This window comes from Hordeum vulgare, chromosome 4H (assembly GCF_904849725.1).
Source record: "Hordeum vulgare subsp. vulgare chromosome 4H, MorexV3_pseudomolecules_assembly, whole genome shotgun sequence".
NCBI lineage: Eukaryota > Viridiplantae > Streptophyta > Magnoliopsida > Poales > Poaceae > Hordeum > Hordeum vulgare.
Window position 1 is genome coordinate 15,526,773 of NC_058521.1, and position 17,297 is coordinate 15,544,069.

Consider the following 17,297-nt stretch of genomic DNA (forward strand, 5'->3'; position numbering starts at 1 on the left):
GGCATTTCCTATAGAGTCATCATCATTTTGAGCTTTGAAGCTGAGAGTAAATAAAAGTGTGATGATCATCATTATTAGAGCATTGTCCCATGTGAGGAAATAAAAAAAGAGGCCAAAGAGCCCAAAAACAAAAAAAAGATAAAAAAGAGGCCCAAGAGCCCAAATGGAAAAAGGAGAGAAAAAGAGAGAAGGGACAATGCCACTATCTTTTTCCACACTTGTGCTACATAATAGCACCATGTTCTTCATGATTAAGAGCTGCTTGCTTCATCACTACCATATGCTAGTGGGAATCTTCGTTATAAAACTTGGTTTGTATATTCCAATGATGGGCTTCCTCAATTGCCCTAGGTCTTCATGAGCAAGCAAGTTGGATGCACACCCACTAGTTTTCCTTTTGAGCTTTCACATACTTATAGCTCTAGTGCATCTCTTGTATGGCAATCCCTACTCATTCACATTGATATCTATTAATGGGCATCTCCATAGCCCTTTGATACGCCGAGTCAATGTGACCATCTCCTCCTTTTTGTCTCACAACCAACACCACACTCTATTCCACCTATAGTGCTATAACCATGGCTCACGCTCATGTATTACTTGGCCAATACCGGGGTTGTGCATGATTTACATTAGTTGTGTGAGGATGATGGAGCATAGCCAGACTATATGATTTTGTAGGGATAACTTTCCTTGGCCTTGTTATTTTGAAAGTTCATGATTACCTTGCTAGCTTGCTTGGAGTATTATTGTTTTCATGTCAATAGCAAACTATTGTTTTGAATCTTACGGATCTGAACATTCATGTCACGTGAAAGAAGTTGCAAAGGACAACTATGCTAGGTAGAAATTCCACATCAAAAATTCGTTCTTTATCACTTCCCTACTTGAGGACGACTAGGAGTTAAGCTTGGGGATGCTTGATACGTCTCCAATGTATCTATAATTTTTGATGGTTTCATGCTATTATCTTGTCAAACTTTGGATGTTTTGCATGCCTTTTATATATTTTTTGGGACTAACTTATTGACTCAGTGCCAAGTGCCAGTTCTTGTTTTTTCCATCTTTTTGACCCCTTTCAGAGGAGATTTTGAAACGGAGTCCAATCGGAAGAAAATCTCCGAAAGGATTTTTTCGTAACGGAAGAAGATCGGGAAGCTTGAGAGCCAAGGCAGGGGAGCCTCAGGGGCCCCACAAGCCCCCACCCCGCGGCCAGGGGGGTAGGGCGTGGCCCACAGGCTTCTGGGCCCCCTGGGCGCCCTCTGCCCTAGGGGTGGCGCCTATATATTCCCTAAAAATCCCAGAAAACCAGGAGATCATCGAAATCACTTTTCCGCCGCTGCAAGCTTCTGTCTCCGCAAGATCCCATCTGGGGCACATTCTGGTGCCCTGCCGGAGGGGGGATTTGGACACAGAGGTCTTCTTCATCAACACCATGACCTCTCCGATGATGCATGAGTAGTGCACCATAGACCTACGTGTCCATAGCTAATTACTAGATGGCTTCTTCTCTCTCTTGGATCTTCAATACAAAGTTCTCCATGATCTTCACGGAGATCTATCCGATGTAATCTTTTTTGTGGTGTGTTTGTCAAGATTCGATGAATTGTGGATTTATGATCAGATTATCTATGAATCTTATTTTAGTTTCTTCTGATCTCTCTTATGCATGATTTCATAGCCTTGTAATTCTCTTCGTGTTGTGGGTTTTGTATGGCCAACTAGATCTATGATTCTTGCAATGGGAGAAGTGCTTGGTTTTGGGTTCATACCGTGTGGTGACCTCACCCAGTGACAGAAGGGATAGCGAGGCACGCATCGTGTTGTTGCCATCAAGGGTAAAAGATGGGGTTTTCATCATTGGTTTGAGATTATCCCTCTACATCATGTCATCTTGCTTAAGGCGTTACTCTGTTCGTCATGAACTCAATACACTAGATGCATGCTGGATAGCTGTCGATGTGTGGAGTAATAGTAGTAGATGCAGAAAGTACCGGTCTACTTGTCTCGGACGTGATGCCTATATGTATGATCAATGCCTTAGATATCATCATGACTTTGCATGGTTCTATCAATTGCTCGACAGTAATTCGTTCACCCACCGTGATATTTGCTATTTTGAGACAAGCCTCTAGTGAACACTATGGCCCCCGGGTCTACTCCACACCATATTTTCAGCCTTACACTTTTTACTTCGTTGCACTTTTCGCCTTCAGATCTCACTTTGCAAACAATCTTGAAGGGATTGACAACCCTTTGAAGCGTTGGGTGCAAGCTTGTTTGTGTTTGCGCAGGTACTCTGGACTTGACGAGACCCTCCTTGTGGATCGATACCTTGGTTCTCAAACTGAGGGAAATACTTATTGCTCCTGTGCTGCATCACCCTTTCCTCTTCAAGGGAAAAAGCGACGCAAACAAGAGAAGTAGCAAGAAGAATTCTTGGCGTTTCTTGGGAAGGACTTTTGTTGCCGTAGCAACGCTCAAAGTGCCGTTGAAGTCCCGGTTCTAAGCCATACAAGATTGCACATTGAAATACTCAGTAGTCCTCCTTATGCGATTGCCATGCGTTCAAAACATCTTGGTCAGACGTAACAGGTGGTTCATCTCCTAGCATAGCATCAAGGAAATAATTCTTTTTCCCAACTTGTAGGATGAGCCTAAGATTACGTGCCCAGTCTACAAAGTTGCTTCCATCAACTTTCAACTTAGCTTTCTCTAGGAACGTATTGAAATTCAAGGTTGCTACTGCGTGAGCCATTGATCTACAACATAAAATATTGCAAAGTGGACTTAGACAATCTTCAAGACAATTAGAGTTTAAGTAAGCAAATTACTAATAAACTCCCACTCAAATAGACATCCCTCTAGTTACTTGAGTGTGGCATGATCCAAATTCACTAACTCAAGTCCGATCATCACGTGAGTTGAGTATAGTTTCAGTGGTAAACATCTCTATGCTAATCATATCAACTATACGATTCATGCTCGACCTTTCGGTCTCTTGTGTTCCGAGGCCATTTCTGCACATGCTAGGCTCGTCAAGTTTAACCCGAATGTTCCACATGTGCAACTGTTTTGCACCCGTTGTATGTGAACGTTGAGTCTATCACACCCGGTCATCACGTGGTGTCTCGAAACGACAAACTGTCGCAACATTGCACAGTCGGGGAGAACACAATTTTATCTTGATATTTTAGTGAGGCATCAGCTTATAATGCTACCGTCGTTCTAAGCAAGATAAGGTGCATAAAAAGATTAACATCACATGCAATTCATAAGTGACATGATATGGCCATGATCTTGTGCTTCTTGATCTCCATCACCAAAGCACCGGCATGATCTTCTTGTCACCGGTGCCATAGCATGATCTCCATGATCATGATCTCCATCACCGTGCCGCCATCGAGGTTGTCATGCTATCTATGCTATTACTACTAAAGCTACACGCTAGTAATATAGTAAACGCATCTGCAAACACAAACTTTAGTTTAAAGACAACCCTATGGCTCATGTCGGTTGCCGTAGCATCGAAGTGCAAGTCGATATTAACCATTACAACATGATCATCTCATATATTTAATATATCACATCATGTATTTGGCCATATCACATCACAAGCATACCCTGCAAAAACAAGTTAGAAGTCCTCTAATTTGTTGTTGCATGTTTTACGTGGCTGCTATGGGTATCTAGTATGATCGCATCTTAATTACGCAAAAACCACAACGGAGATGTGCAAATTGCTATTTAATCTCTCTCCAAGGACCGCCTCGGTCTAATCCAATTCAACTAAAGTTCAAGAAACCGACACCGTCCAGTCATCTTTATGCAAGGAGTTGCATGTTGGTCGATGAAACCAGTCTCTCGTAAGCGTACGAGTAATGTCGGTCCGGGCCGCTTCAATCCAACAATACGGCCGAATCGAGAGAAGACTAAGGAGGTAAGAAAATCGAACATCAACGTCTACAAAAACTTTTGTGTTCGACTCGAGATTACATCTATGCATGAACCTAGCTCATGATGCCACTGTTGGGGAACGTTGCATGGGAAACAAAATTTTACCTACGCACAGGAAGACCTATCATGGTGATGTTCTTCTACGAGAGAGAGATCGGATCCACATACCCTTGTAGATCGCTAAGAAGGAAGCGTTAAGAAATGCGGTTGATGTAGTGGTACAACTTCATGATTCAAATCACCGTCGTCCCACGATCCGTCCCGATCTAGCACCGAACGGACGACACCTCTGCGTTCAGCACACTTACAACTCGATGACGATCTCCGCCTTCTTGATCCAAAAAGAGAGACGGGGAAGTAGATGATTTCTCCGGCAGCCTGCCGGCGGGTTGGTGATGGTGATGATCTATTCCTGCAGGGCTCCGCCCGAGCTCCGCAGAAATCCTATCTAGAGGAAGAACTACGAGGTATAAGTTTGAGTTGCACATGGAAAAATTATGTCTCAAATACCCTAAAACCACAAGTATATATAGGAGGGGAGGGGCTAGCCTTGGGGCTCAAGAGAGCCCCAAGGGCGCCGACCGAAGGGAGGAGAAGGACTCCCACTCCAATTTGGTTTGGGAAGGAGGAGTCCTTCTCTTCCTTGCCACCTCCCTCTCTTCTTTTTTCCCTTTCTTTTGGTTTTTCTCCTTGTGGCGCCATAGCCCACATGGGCTAGACTCACCAGCCCACTAAGGCCTTGTTTGGCACACAGGGATTGAGAGGGTTTTTAGTGGATTTTCCCCGTTGGGCTTAAAAGCCCCTAAAATCCCAAAAGAAGCGTTTGGCACACCGGGCCTCAACTGGCCCAGCCCCAAATATCCCGTCACATCCTCCCCAATCCACGGGGCTTTCCAGCATCGAGCCAGACCTCGCGGCTCGCACACCCCACGCGAGACGCAAGCCACACGCCATCGCCGTCGCCTCCTCAGCCTCCGTCGCTGTCGCCTCCTCAGCCTCCGTCGCCGTCGCCTCCTCCGCCTCCGTCGCCGTCGCCTCCTCCGCCTCCGTCGCCGTCGCCTCCTCCGTCGCTATCGCCTCCTGCGCCTCCGTCGTCGTCACCTCCGTCGCTGCCTCCGTCGCCGCCTCTGCCTCCGCCGTCATCACCGGGCGCCTGCTTCCTCTTCTTTCTAGGGCAAACTGACCTTCTCCCCCAAGGTACACTGCCCCCTCCCCTCCCCTCCCACTCCCCTCCACTCCATCTCGATCTAGGGTTTCTCAACATTGGCGTCGGTGGCTGCAGCAGCAGTCTAGATACTAGTTGCAGCAGCAGTCTAGATACTAGTTGCACCAGCAGTCTAGATCTAGGTACATCCGCCGTTTGCCTCGTCATCCTGTTGCAGCAGCAGTCTAGATACTAGTTGCAGGGATTGAATTTGGTAATACCCTCAAACTGAAATAAAGGTGCTGCAGCAGTCTAGAAACCATCCACCATCTTCCACTGGTCACTACTCATACTAGTCTAAATAAAGGTGCTGCAGCAGTCTAGACATGTTAATTCATGTTGTTCCCGTTGTTCCACTTTGTGTTAGATATTGATAACTGGATGTAGTGCAAAAATGTGAGGGGAGAATCATTGTGCTGCACATAAGTTTCATTTTTATATCATCAGTCTTATTATTTCTTAATTACTTACAGTCAAAATGAATTCACGGAGCCTTGAGAGAATTAGGAAGAGGAGGGAAGAGGATGAAGATGACATGATCTTCTTTATTTGGCCAACACTGTACCAGATCCTTAGTAGGATCGACAAAAATCAGCGACATAGCTCTGTCCTGTAAGGCAAGAGGCGTGTTAATGAAATCCTTCAAGGTCATGTCAAGAATTGCCTGGTAGCTTTTAGGATGGAGCCCCACATCTTCAAAGTGCTAGCATCATATCTTAGAAGGGAAAATTTGATGAAGGACAAGACAATCAAGGTGGAAGAGAAATTAGCCTTTTTCCTTTACATGTAGTCTCACAACGCGTCTTTTCAAGATCTACAACTAGAATACCAACATAGCGGGTGGACCTTCCATGAATACATCAAGTCTTTCTTCGACATCGTCCCGACTCTATCTTGTCGATTTTTAAAGCATCAAAGCGTCGATGAACCTCATCCAAAGATTGCTGGAGATCCAAGATTCTTCCCATACTTTGAGGTTTTCACCTCGACACTTCACTTCTTGTCTTATCTATATCTTCAGATTTTGGATATTGACTTGCAATCAATCTATTCGCAGAATTGCATAGACGCCATCGATGGAACTCATGTTCCTATGACTGTAACACCTGACAAATCCGCTCCTTTCCAGAATAGGGAGGGAACTCTCAGCCAAAATGTCATGGTTGCATGTGACTTTGACTTAAATTTCACATTCATCTCATGTGGTTGGGAGGGGTCGGCTACAGATGCTAGAGTGCTCCAGTCGGCCTTGAACCGTGGCTTCAAAGTACCTGAAGGAAAGTTCTATTTGGTTGATGGTGGTTATGCAAATACCACATCTTTCCTTGCACCGTATCGGGGTGTACGATATCACCTCAAGGAGTTTGGGCATGGGCGCCATCGACCACAGAACTACAAGGAGTTATTCAATCTTCGGCATGCCGTGTTGCGCAACCATGTGGAAAGGGCCATAGGAATTCTTAAGAAGCGTTTTCCAATTCTTCGCATTGGTACATTCCATCAAATCGAAAACCAAGTCAAGATCCCAGCAGCTGCAGCTGTCTTTCATAATATCATCAGGATGCATAAGGGCGATGAAAATTGGCTTGATAATCAACCCAATAACATACCTCCCACTGAATTTGTTGACCTTCCAGATGATAATGATCACCAACACGTTAGCAACCAAGAGAATGACATCCCAGGCGACAATGTTAGCTGGGATGATGTTAGATGCACACTAATTGCCGATGAAAACCTTTGGAAAAATATGATCCAAGTCAGTTACTTTACCAACATTGCAACGATAGCTAGACAGTTGGTATTATTGTGGTATTAATCATTTTCACTATTCTTGTTTGTAGACATGGAAAAGATGGGCATGAATTCTCCATTAGCAGGTGCATTTCTCTAGTGCACAAGATGGGAGACATCGCACGCCATGAGAGAGCCAGAGCATATAAGGTGTTCAAAAATGTTGAGAACCGTGAAACCTTCATCACTTCCGCTGCCGAGGATGAAGCGAGTGCAGTCGAGTGGCTTCGGAGCGAAATGGATGAGTTGGCTACCTAGAAGAGGTAAACTTTCTTGGAACTTGAATATTGGATCGGTTCACAATGTTCTTGCTTGCTTGGTTTGGTTCTTGAATATTGCTTGATATTAGAGTTTCTTGCTTGCTGTAGTAGTACTTGTTTGTTGTAGGTCCATGGCTCTCTGCTCTCCGCTCTCTGGTTTTGATTTTGCGTGCTAGTCCCCAAATGCTTGTAAGCGTCATGACGTGCCTAGTTGTATGTTCCTTTAGCATGCCTAGCTGTATGTTCCCAGAGTTTATGGATTGCTGCTGATGGGGGGCAGCAACAGTGCATTCATCCACAATTGCGGTGGTTGTAATTTGGGGGTTTTGTTTTGCTGTATTGGTTTTGATTTTTCTTGAACAAATGCAACTGAAGAAACGAAGAAACATACCCCCTGTGATTCCATTCTTTCAACATGTCTCTGAATCTTACTAACATTACAAAAGGAAATGGCAGAACTAGGCCCACTAGAAAAACACAACACTGTGAGTAACTCCTGTTTCTACACATCAAAGGCGAAAAAGGTCATAAATCAAGACAGCAACGTTGCAGGTTCACGCAGTCGAGCTTGTTTCTTCAACTTGTTGCAGAAACTTCTTTTTCTACTAAACGCCCTCTCCTGATTATGCCCAAAAAGAAAGGTTATTTTCTGTAAGAATTTTTGTACAACACAATTTATCACTGCATGACATGATGATTAGAACAGAGAAGATCCTTACCACTCGCAGGGCCAGCTCGTCTGCTTGACGAACTGCTCTCACGATATCACGGTTTGCATCTGTATATAGGCTAGTTACGATTCCAAATTGGCCAGCTCTAGCTGTGCGACCCACTCTGTGCAAAAAGTCCACAGCACAAGCAGCAAACTCCGCCTGCAGGTATAGGTAGCAGCGTTGAAAAGAACTTCTGATGAGATGATGCAAAGGAGTACGACTATCAACTATGGTTGGGTAAACAGAGGGTTTTGTTTTGCTGTACTGGTTTTGATTTTGCGTGCTAGTCCACCATGATTTCGTACCCTTGTTATTCAACATAGTTGATTTTTCATCTGGCTGTAGAATTATCAGCGGTGAAAGCTACTTCAGCTGCTAAAAGTGATGGAGTTGCTGTCACTTCCTGTTTCGTGCTGTTGCAACAGCTGTTACAAAGGATTGAGCAGTAATAGATTACTGTCCATGAATTTTAGGTGTTATCTATTCCCAAATGATGCGTGTCTATCCATGAATTTTAGGTATTATTGATTCCCAAACGATACATGTATCCTTTTCAACTGTCTAAAGCAAGAACTTTGAGCATAATTTACTAGAGTATCACTATTGGAGCTTTGCGGTTTCCAGTTTTTACAAATTAGTTTAGGCAATTGCGTCGATCACCGTTCTTTGTTTTATCGTGTATAAGAGTACTATACTAGATCTATTTTTGTATACTATGTGTCTGATGAAACTATGTTTTTCCAGGTGATATAGTGGCAAGTTTTAGGCTGCAGAAGAATGTTTCCGAGCTCACAGGAAACATGTCTAAGCTCGCATTGGACATCTATGCGGAAGTTCACGACGATTCTTTGCCTTTGATGGAAGTTCCACCCCGTATGCGCTGCTTCCATACTTGACTTGTTATGATGGCATGATCTTTTTCTTGGTTTATTTGACTCAATGGTGTGAAAAAATGATGGTGATGTTGCTGGAATGAACTGTTGTAATTGACAACTGTCATAATTACTTTTATTTGGCCCAGATGTGAAATGATGGGGATTGGTGAAGGGGAGGGATTCACCAAATCCCTGAAAGTCCCCAGCCCCTTTGGGGCTTGAAAGCCTCCAGCGCCAAACAAGGCCTAAGGGCTGGTGCGCCAACCTAGTGCTATTGGGCTCACTCCCAGGTGGGTGGGCCCCTCCCAGTGAATACTCGGAACCCATTCGAAACTCCATGTACACTGCGGTAATGCCCGAAATCTTTCCGGTGACCAAATGAAACCATCCTATATATCAATCACTCCGGAAATCCTCATGACGTCTGTGATCTCATCCGAGACTACGAACAACCTTCGGTCACCAACACATATAACTCAACTACACTAAAACGTCACCGAACCTTAAGTGTCCAAACCCTGCGGGTTCGAGACCTATGCAGACATGACCCGAGACACTCCTCGGTAAATATCCAATAGCGGGACCTGGATGTCCATATTGGATCCTACATATTCTACGAAGATCTTATCGGTTGAACCTGTGTGCCAAGGATTCATATAGTCCCCTTCGGTATGTTACTTGCCTGAGATTTGATCGCCGGTATCTCTATACCAATTTCAATATCGTTACCGGCAACTCTCTTTACTCGTTCTGTAATACAAGATCCCGTGACTTACACTTGAGTCAGATTGCTTGCAAGGCTTATATGTGATGTAGTATTACCGAGTGTGCCCCGAGATACCTCTCCGTCACACGGAGTGAGAAATCCCAGTCATGATCCATGCTAACTCAACGGACACCTTCGGAGATACCTGTAGAGCACCTTTATAGTCACCCAGTAACGTTGTGACGTTTGATACAAACAAGGTATTCCTCCGGTGTGAGTGAGTTACATGATCTCATGGTCATAGGAATGAATACTTGACAGGAAGAAAACAATAGCAATAAAATGACACGATCCAGTTATCAAGTGACAACACTTTGGATATGGTCAGAAAACCTTAACCATCCTTGATCAACTAGCTAGTCAACTAGAGGCTTACTAGGGACATTGTTTTGTCTATATATCCACACATGTATCTATGCTTTCATTCAATACAATTATAACATGGATAATAAACGATTATCTTGAAACAGGAAATATGATAATAACTATTTTATCATTGCCTCTAGGGCATATTTCCAACAGATGGCGCATAAAAAATAAACCCGGGACCCGAAAACACTAACTATAGCCCACGAAACTCGCCGGAAATGACAAAAACAATGAGTTTTTGTGACGCCTCGATAGCCGTGCACAATGTTTATGGAGCCTCAAAAATTGACCCAGGACACCAAAATAGTACGCTGTAGCCCAAGAAACTGGCCCGAAACGAGAAAATAACGAGTTTTTGCGACATCTCAATTATCGTGCACAGGGTTCATGGAGTATCAAAAATCGACCCGGGACACCAAAACAATAAGTTACAGCCCACAAAACTGGCCTGAAATGAAAAAAACGACGAGTTTTTATGATGTCTCTATAGTCGTGCACAGGGTTCTTGGAGGATCAAAAATCAACCTTGGACCTCAAAATAGTTGCTAGAGCCCACAAAACTAGCCCGTAACGAGAAAAACACCGAGTTTTCGGACGTCTTGATAGCCGTGCACAGGGTTCATGGAGCATAAAAAATCGACCTTGGACCCTAAAATAGTGTGCTAGAGCCCACGAAAGTCGTGCGAAACGAAAAAACACCGAATTTCCGCGACATCTCTATAGCTGTGCACAGGGTTCATGGAGCATGAAAAATCGACCCGGGACCCCAAAACAGTGCTCTATTGTAACAGCCCATATGCTTTCTTTCCGTATTTGTACCCTCTTTACAATTGTGGTGACCTTGTTGAACCTTTGTTATGGAAGTGATGAAGTGGTTATCATTTCATGTGTTGTCATTTCATGTGCATCTCATGCATCATATCATCATTTTTGTGTTAGCCTTCCTCTTGTCTACCTTGTTGTGGTGAATTCATGTGGCTTGTGTGGTATTGTGGGTGTGGGGTGGGTGCAACAATGACCTCAAACATTAAGTTGCACCATAGCCCAAAACCCCTCTCTTATTATATTCCTTTCACGCATAATTATGTTGTTGTTTTGGGGTTTTAAAAATGTTTCCCTTCTTTGGAAATTCTTTCAAATATTTGTGGATGAAAAACCTCACTGTTTTGAAATTATTTTTATTCTTATTTATTTAAAAACAAAGGGCTGATTTATAACAAAAGAATTAATTTACTTTGGTCTAAAATGCCTCCTCTATTTTTATAAATAAGAGCAGCATTTTAGAGTCTCATATTTATTTTATTTCTTTTCTTTCCTTTATTTGGTTTTACCTCTTTCTTTTATTCCAAAGGTTGTTTTGAATAAAAGTGAAGCCTGCTTGTTTTAAATTTGAGGGAGGCAAGTGTATGGGTCGTGGCCCATTGCTCCTCTCTCGCGCAGGAGCCTATACCCCTTTCCTTTCTTCCTCCTCCTGACGTCGTTTTCCTCCTTCCCCTGCTTTCCGTCAGTACAAGAGAGAGAGAGAGAGAGCCGCGCCATGCTCACGGATGTCGAGGTGCCATCCCATCGCGTCTATTTAGAGCCCCCCCCCTCGGCGTGCGAGCCTAGGGTTCCCTCTTGCCGCCGCCAGCCTCTCCTTTCTCCTCTTCTCCCCCTGTGCAGGTAAGAGATCCAGAGAGTTTCACAGAGAGATAGATATTCACAGAGAGAGAGAGAGAGAGAGAGAGTGAGCTCGTCGCCGGCGCATCCCTCCCGTTGTCGCCGGTCCTTCTCCGTCGAATCCAGGCGCGTAGGGAGGATGCTGGATCCTCCCTCGTCCCGTTCCCGGTGTTAGAAGGGCGGATCCCCTCCTCTGCTTCGTTACCCGCATCGTCCTCGTCGGCGTCGGGCAGTAGCGGTCGTCACCGTCGTCGTCGTTCGCCCTCGCCTCTTCTTCTTCTTCTCGGCAACAGGCGCGTCACCGATCCCCTCAGGGTGAGCGTCGCGTCACCTTCCCCTCTCTCCTTTCCCGTAGCGTCGCTGATGCATAGCTATAAGCCTCTGCCGTCGCCGCCGTAGCAGCAGAGCACCGTGCCGTCTAGCCATCGTCGTGGGCCTCCTCCCAGGGAGTTAGCTCCGGGAATGGAACCCCTGAGGTTCCCTCTTCCCCCGCCAACCTTGTGTTGTAGTCGCCGTAGCCACATCGATGCCAGAGAGATCGCCGTTGAGCCTTCCTGCTTCGGTTGCCGGAGCAAGCAGGCAGCATAGAGGGGCCTACTCAAAAGAGAAAGGACCCCCTCTCTGTCGTATGCCGAGTGTAGCCCGACTGGTTCTGAGCACGAGTGAGCACGCCTCGGGGCGTGGGTTCAATCCCCCCTGGCGCACCCCTTTTATTTGTTTGATTTGTTTTCCTGTGCAGCGCCAGCAGAGGATGTTTACCTCCTCTGTTGCTCCCTTTAGAGCAGCAAAGTGAAGCTAGCCCAGTGGTAGCTGGTGTGTATTGCTAGTAGGAGGTGGTGGGTTCGATCCCCCTCCTGCACCTTTTTCTTTTTATTGATTTTCCATGTGTATGTGTGTATATGTGATTGTGTATGTGTGTAGGTGTGTGTGGCTGTAGCAGATGCAGATTATTATGTGTGTATGACAGTGGGCCAGAGGACACACATGTCATCCTAAGAGAGATCCATTGCCAAGTGGACCACCCTCTCCATGTTTATTTTTCCCTAAGTGTTGAATTGTATATTTTCATGCCCTGTTTAGAGCTTCATATTAGGTGGAGCTTTGATCCATTGTTGGTGATTCCTTGATGGAATGATAGTGGGTGAACCCCTCTACAGCATGGGGCATTCATTTTGTTCTTAGGTTTTTGCATGTACTTATTACACCTTGTCAAAGTGGGCACTTGACTGATATGACAGATTTGTGAAAACGTGAGAATTTCACTAAGTCTGGGAATGTGGAGTTATTTTCTTCCCCTGTTGTTTTGTGTAGATTTGCTCCACTGTTGGGAATTAGCCCAAGCAACAAACTAATGTTTGTTTTCTGGTATGCTGGTCTAGCTCTATGTCAAATTTCATGCTTAGACACCTCTTTGTAGATATCATTTTGGAGGCTGCCAAAATGCTTCAGGGCATAAGCAGCTTGTGAAAATCTGTAATTTTCACCAAGTCCCAATCTGTGATATTTTGTCCAAGTTAGAGGTTGTATATCTGCTCATGGGTGATTCCTTTGCTTTATCTAATTGTTAGAGGTTGTAATGCAGTTGGATGGCTTCAGTTTCATGTCTTGTTGGAATTATTTAGAGAGCTGTAGCTGCTGTAGATCTTGTAGTCAAAGTGCTATGTTGTCGTTAGAAACATATTGTGTGTCTTGATGGTTTTGAGCTTGTGTGAGCTATGGTTGATGGTGTGGTGTGCTCTCAAGCACCGTTCCACTTGTATTTTCATGCTTGATCATTTGGCATCCTGGTTACACCAGTGAGTGCCCATTTAATTAAGTTTGTGGCTGTTTTGAACCCGTAGGCCTTTGTAACTTGTATTGTAGTTTCCGGTTGATCCGAGACTCCGTTCACGAGGTTCTTCATATGGTTTTGCATCGTTTTCCCGTGATGCACATGATTATTCCATGTTCATGCATGTCAAGAAAAATTAACATGAGGTTCTGTCCAGAATATAAACAACTCAACTAATGCATGTGAAAGTGACTAGAATAGTGATGCATGCTTCCTTCTTCACACATGCATCATATTGGTTGTTGCATTATGTTATGTCGGTGTTTATTTGCTGTTATCTTATCTTGGGAAGCATCAGGAACGAGAGCTAGTACGTGGATTCTGGAGAGTTCCTGCAGGAAGAACAAGATAACTTCCAGTCGGAAGAAATCACAGGCAAGATGACTGTGACCTTGACACAGTTTCTAGCTTTGTTATGCTTAGTATCGCGTTTCCATCGTTACATGCTCGCTGCCTACCACATGATATATATGCCAATTGTCTTTGCCATGAACCCCAGACACTTCCTGTTCCAAGCAAATATTGTTTGGCTAAGTAGGCTTGCTCAACCTCTAGTGGATAGCTTTGCTAGTTGCAGGTGCCAGCTGGTCCATGTGATAACATGGGCATTTTGATATCATTATGTTTAACTACTATTTAATTAATGCACCTATATACTTGGTAAATAACGGAAGTCCTAGCCTTTTTCTGGGTGATTTGTTCTGCTGTTGCCGCCTTAGTTTCGGCTATCGGTGTTTTATTCCATAACTGATCGCTCCTAAAACGTTCGGGGTTGTTATGGGGACCCCCTTGATAAATCATGTATTGTTAAGGCTTGTCTGGCAGGACCCAACTTTGGTTTTAATTGCTGCAACTTAATAATAAAAATGCATAGGGAATAGCTACCCCGAGGATTTAATCAACAACCCGGGCCAGTGCTCCTCATGAGTGTTGGTCCAAAGTAGAGCCACTTGCGGGGCCACCCGGGGCAACCCGGGGATTTCTATCAGGCCACTGTATGTACTGCTCATCCGTCGTGTCCTGAGAACGAGATACGCGGCTCCTATTGGGATCGTCGATACGTCGAGAGGTCTTGCCAGATTTGTCTTACCTTAGCGATATATCTTGCGCACTGGGATTCCGGTGAAACTTTGGGTCTCCTCAAAGTTGAGGTTTTCCTCCAAGGAATCCGACGAGATCACGAGATTCGAGATACAAGATTACTATGTGGCCTGTGGTAACTTGTAATGGACTAGTTGGAGCACCCCTGCAGGGTTTAATCTTTCGGAAAGCCGTGCCCACGGTTATGTGGCAAATATGGATAATTTTTTAACATCCGGTTCTAGACAACTTAAAGTAATTCTAATAAAACTTCCACCTGAGTGCGTAACCGTGACTGTCTCTTTCGGAGATCCTTCTCTGATCGAGAACACGGTGGGTTTATGTCTGATGTAAGTAGGTGTTCAGGATCCCTTGGTGATCAATCTAGTATTTTACCGACTTGCGTAGACCACCATATGGTTACTCTGATAATCGTAAGGTAGCCACCATATATGCTTAGGTTGCTGCAAACCCATACACTTAACCTTTCTCACCCATTAACTCGGCTAGATTCGATACCAAGGTCATTCGGTTGCTGAGTCCTCGTGACTAACGGTTTACTACAAACACCCATAGGTACAGGTACACCTGATGCAGGAGATCTTGATGACAATGAGCTGAAGTGGGAGTTCGATGAGGACTCTGGCAGACTATACGTGACTTATCCAGAGGATTAGAGGTCGTGGTCACGATCGTGGGGACAACATGTGGGATTTCATAACTTTATCTTTTTTCACCTTGTCCGTAGCTGGACCAAGCCATGCTCTGAATAATGTGTGTCTGTAAGCTATAAGCTATATTCTTAACAGATGGCAAGTGTATGTCCTACTTGTCACTCTTTCAGTTATGTAATGTTATGATTATCTCGCTTGCGAAACGTGTAGATGCGCCCCTTTCCCTTATGAAGCCTCGCCCCCAAATAAGGAAAGGGCCGCATCTTAATCGTTACAAGTTGGTAATCAGAGCCTTACGACCATAGGAGCCTTGTGATCGAACTTGGCCGAGTCGAGTCTAGCAAAACTATTTGAGTCTTAGTTATATCGGGGAGTAGGTTTCTTTTCTCTCCTCTTCTATGCTCTGGTGAGGTTCATGACTTAGGAAATCTTAATTCTACTCCTCTTCTCGCTCAATTTTTTTAGGATTACGCGGATATTTTAGAATCTATATGATGTCAATGTGACGGAGTTCTGTCTTGGTGCCTCCTGTCTGACTTGATTTCTTCCGGGGAGTTGAGCTCCACGGGATTCTTGAGCACATCGCTATCATTCAGATTTCTTAGTATCTCAGGATGGAGGATGTTCGTAATTGCTTCAATACTAGTAGTGACGAGAGGAGTCCGGCTTCCCCACTACTGGTGCAGAGAGTTTCGGATGTATCGCCACACTTAGTAGCATTGTGATTACAAGGGTCTGTGATAGATGAAGTTCCGAGATTCTGGTTATGTGTTGACGGATGTGATATACTGGACGGGTTAGTATAGGAGTTGAGTGAAATTACTCCTTGTATCCGTGGACTGATACGTCTCCAACGTATCTATAATTTTTGATGGTTTCATGCTATTATCTTGTCAAACTTTGGATGTTTTGCATGCCTTTTATATATTTTTTGGGAATAACTTATTGACTCAGTGCCAAGTGCCAGTTCCTGTTTTTTCCATGTTTTTGACCCCTTTCAGAGGAGATTTTGAAACGGAGTCCAAATAGAAGAAAATCCCCGAAAAGATTTTTTCCGTAATGGAAGAAGATCGGGAAGCTTGGGAGCCAAGGCAGGGGAGCCTCAGGGGCCCCACAAGCCCCCACCCTGCGGCCAGGGGGGTAGGCTGCGGCCCGCAAACTTGTGGGCCCCCTGGGCGCCCTCTGCCCTAGGGGTTGCGCCTATATATTCCCTAAAAATCCCAAAAAAACCAAGAGATCGTCGAAATCACTTTTCCGCCGCCGCAAGCTTCTGTCTCCGCAAGATCCCATCTGGGGCACGTTCTTGTGCCCTGTCGGAGGAGGGAATCGTACATAGAGGGCTTCTTGATCAACACCATGACCTCTCCGATGATGCGTGAGTAGTTCACCATAGACCTACGGGTCCATAACTAGTAACTAGATGGCTTCTTCTCTCTCTTGGATCTTCAATACAAAGTTCTCCATGATCTTCATGGAGATCTATCCGATGTAATCTTCTTTTGTGGTGTGTTTGTCGAGATCCGATGAATTGTGGATTTATGATCAGATTAACTATGAATCTTATTTGAGTTTCTTCTGATCACTCTTATGCATGATTTCTTATCCTTGTAATTCTCTTCGAGTTGTGAGTTTTGTCTAGCCAACTAGATCTATGATTCTTGCAATGGGGGAAGTGCTTGGTTTTGGGTTCATACCATGCGGTGACCTCACCCAGTGACAGAAGGGGTAGCGAGGCACGCATCATGTTGTTGCCATCAAGGGTAAAAAGATGGGGGTTTCATCATTGGTTTGAGATTATCCCTCTACATCATGTCATCTTGCTTAAGGCGTTACTCTGTTCGTCATGAACTCAATACACTAGATGCATGCTGGATAGTGGTCGATGTGTGGAGTAATAGTAGTAGATGCAGAAAGTGTCGGTCTATTTGTCTCAGACGTGATGCCTATATGTATGATCATTGCCTTAGATATCGTCATGACTTTGCGCGGTTCTATCAATTGCTCGACAGTAATTTGTTCACCCACCGTGATATTTGCTATTTTGAGAGAAGCCTCTAGTGAACACTATGGCCCCGGGTCTACTCCACACCATATTTTCAGCCTTACACTTTTTAC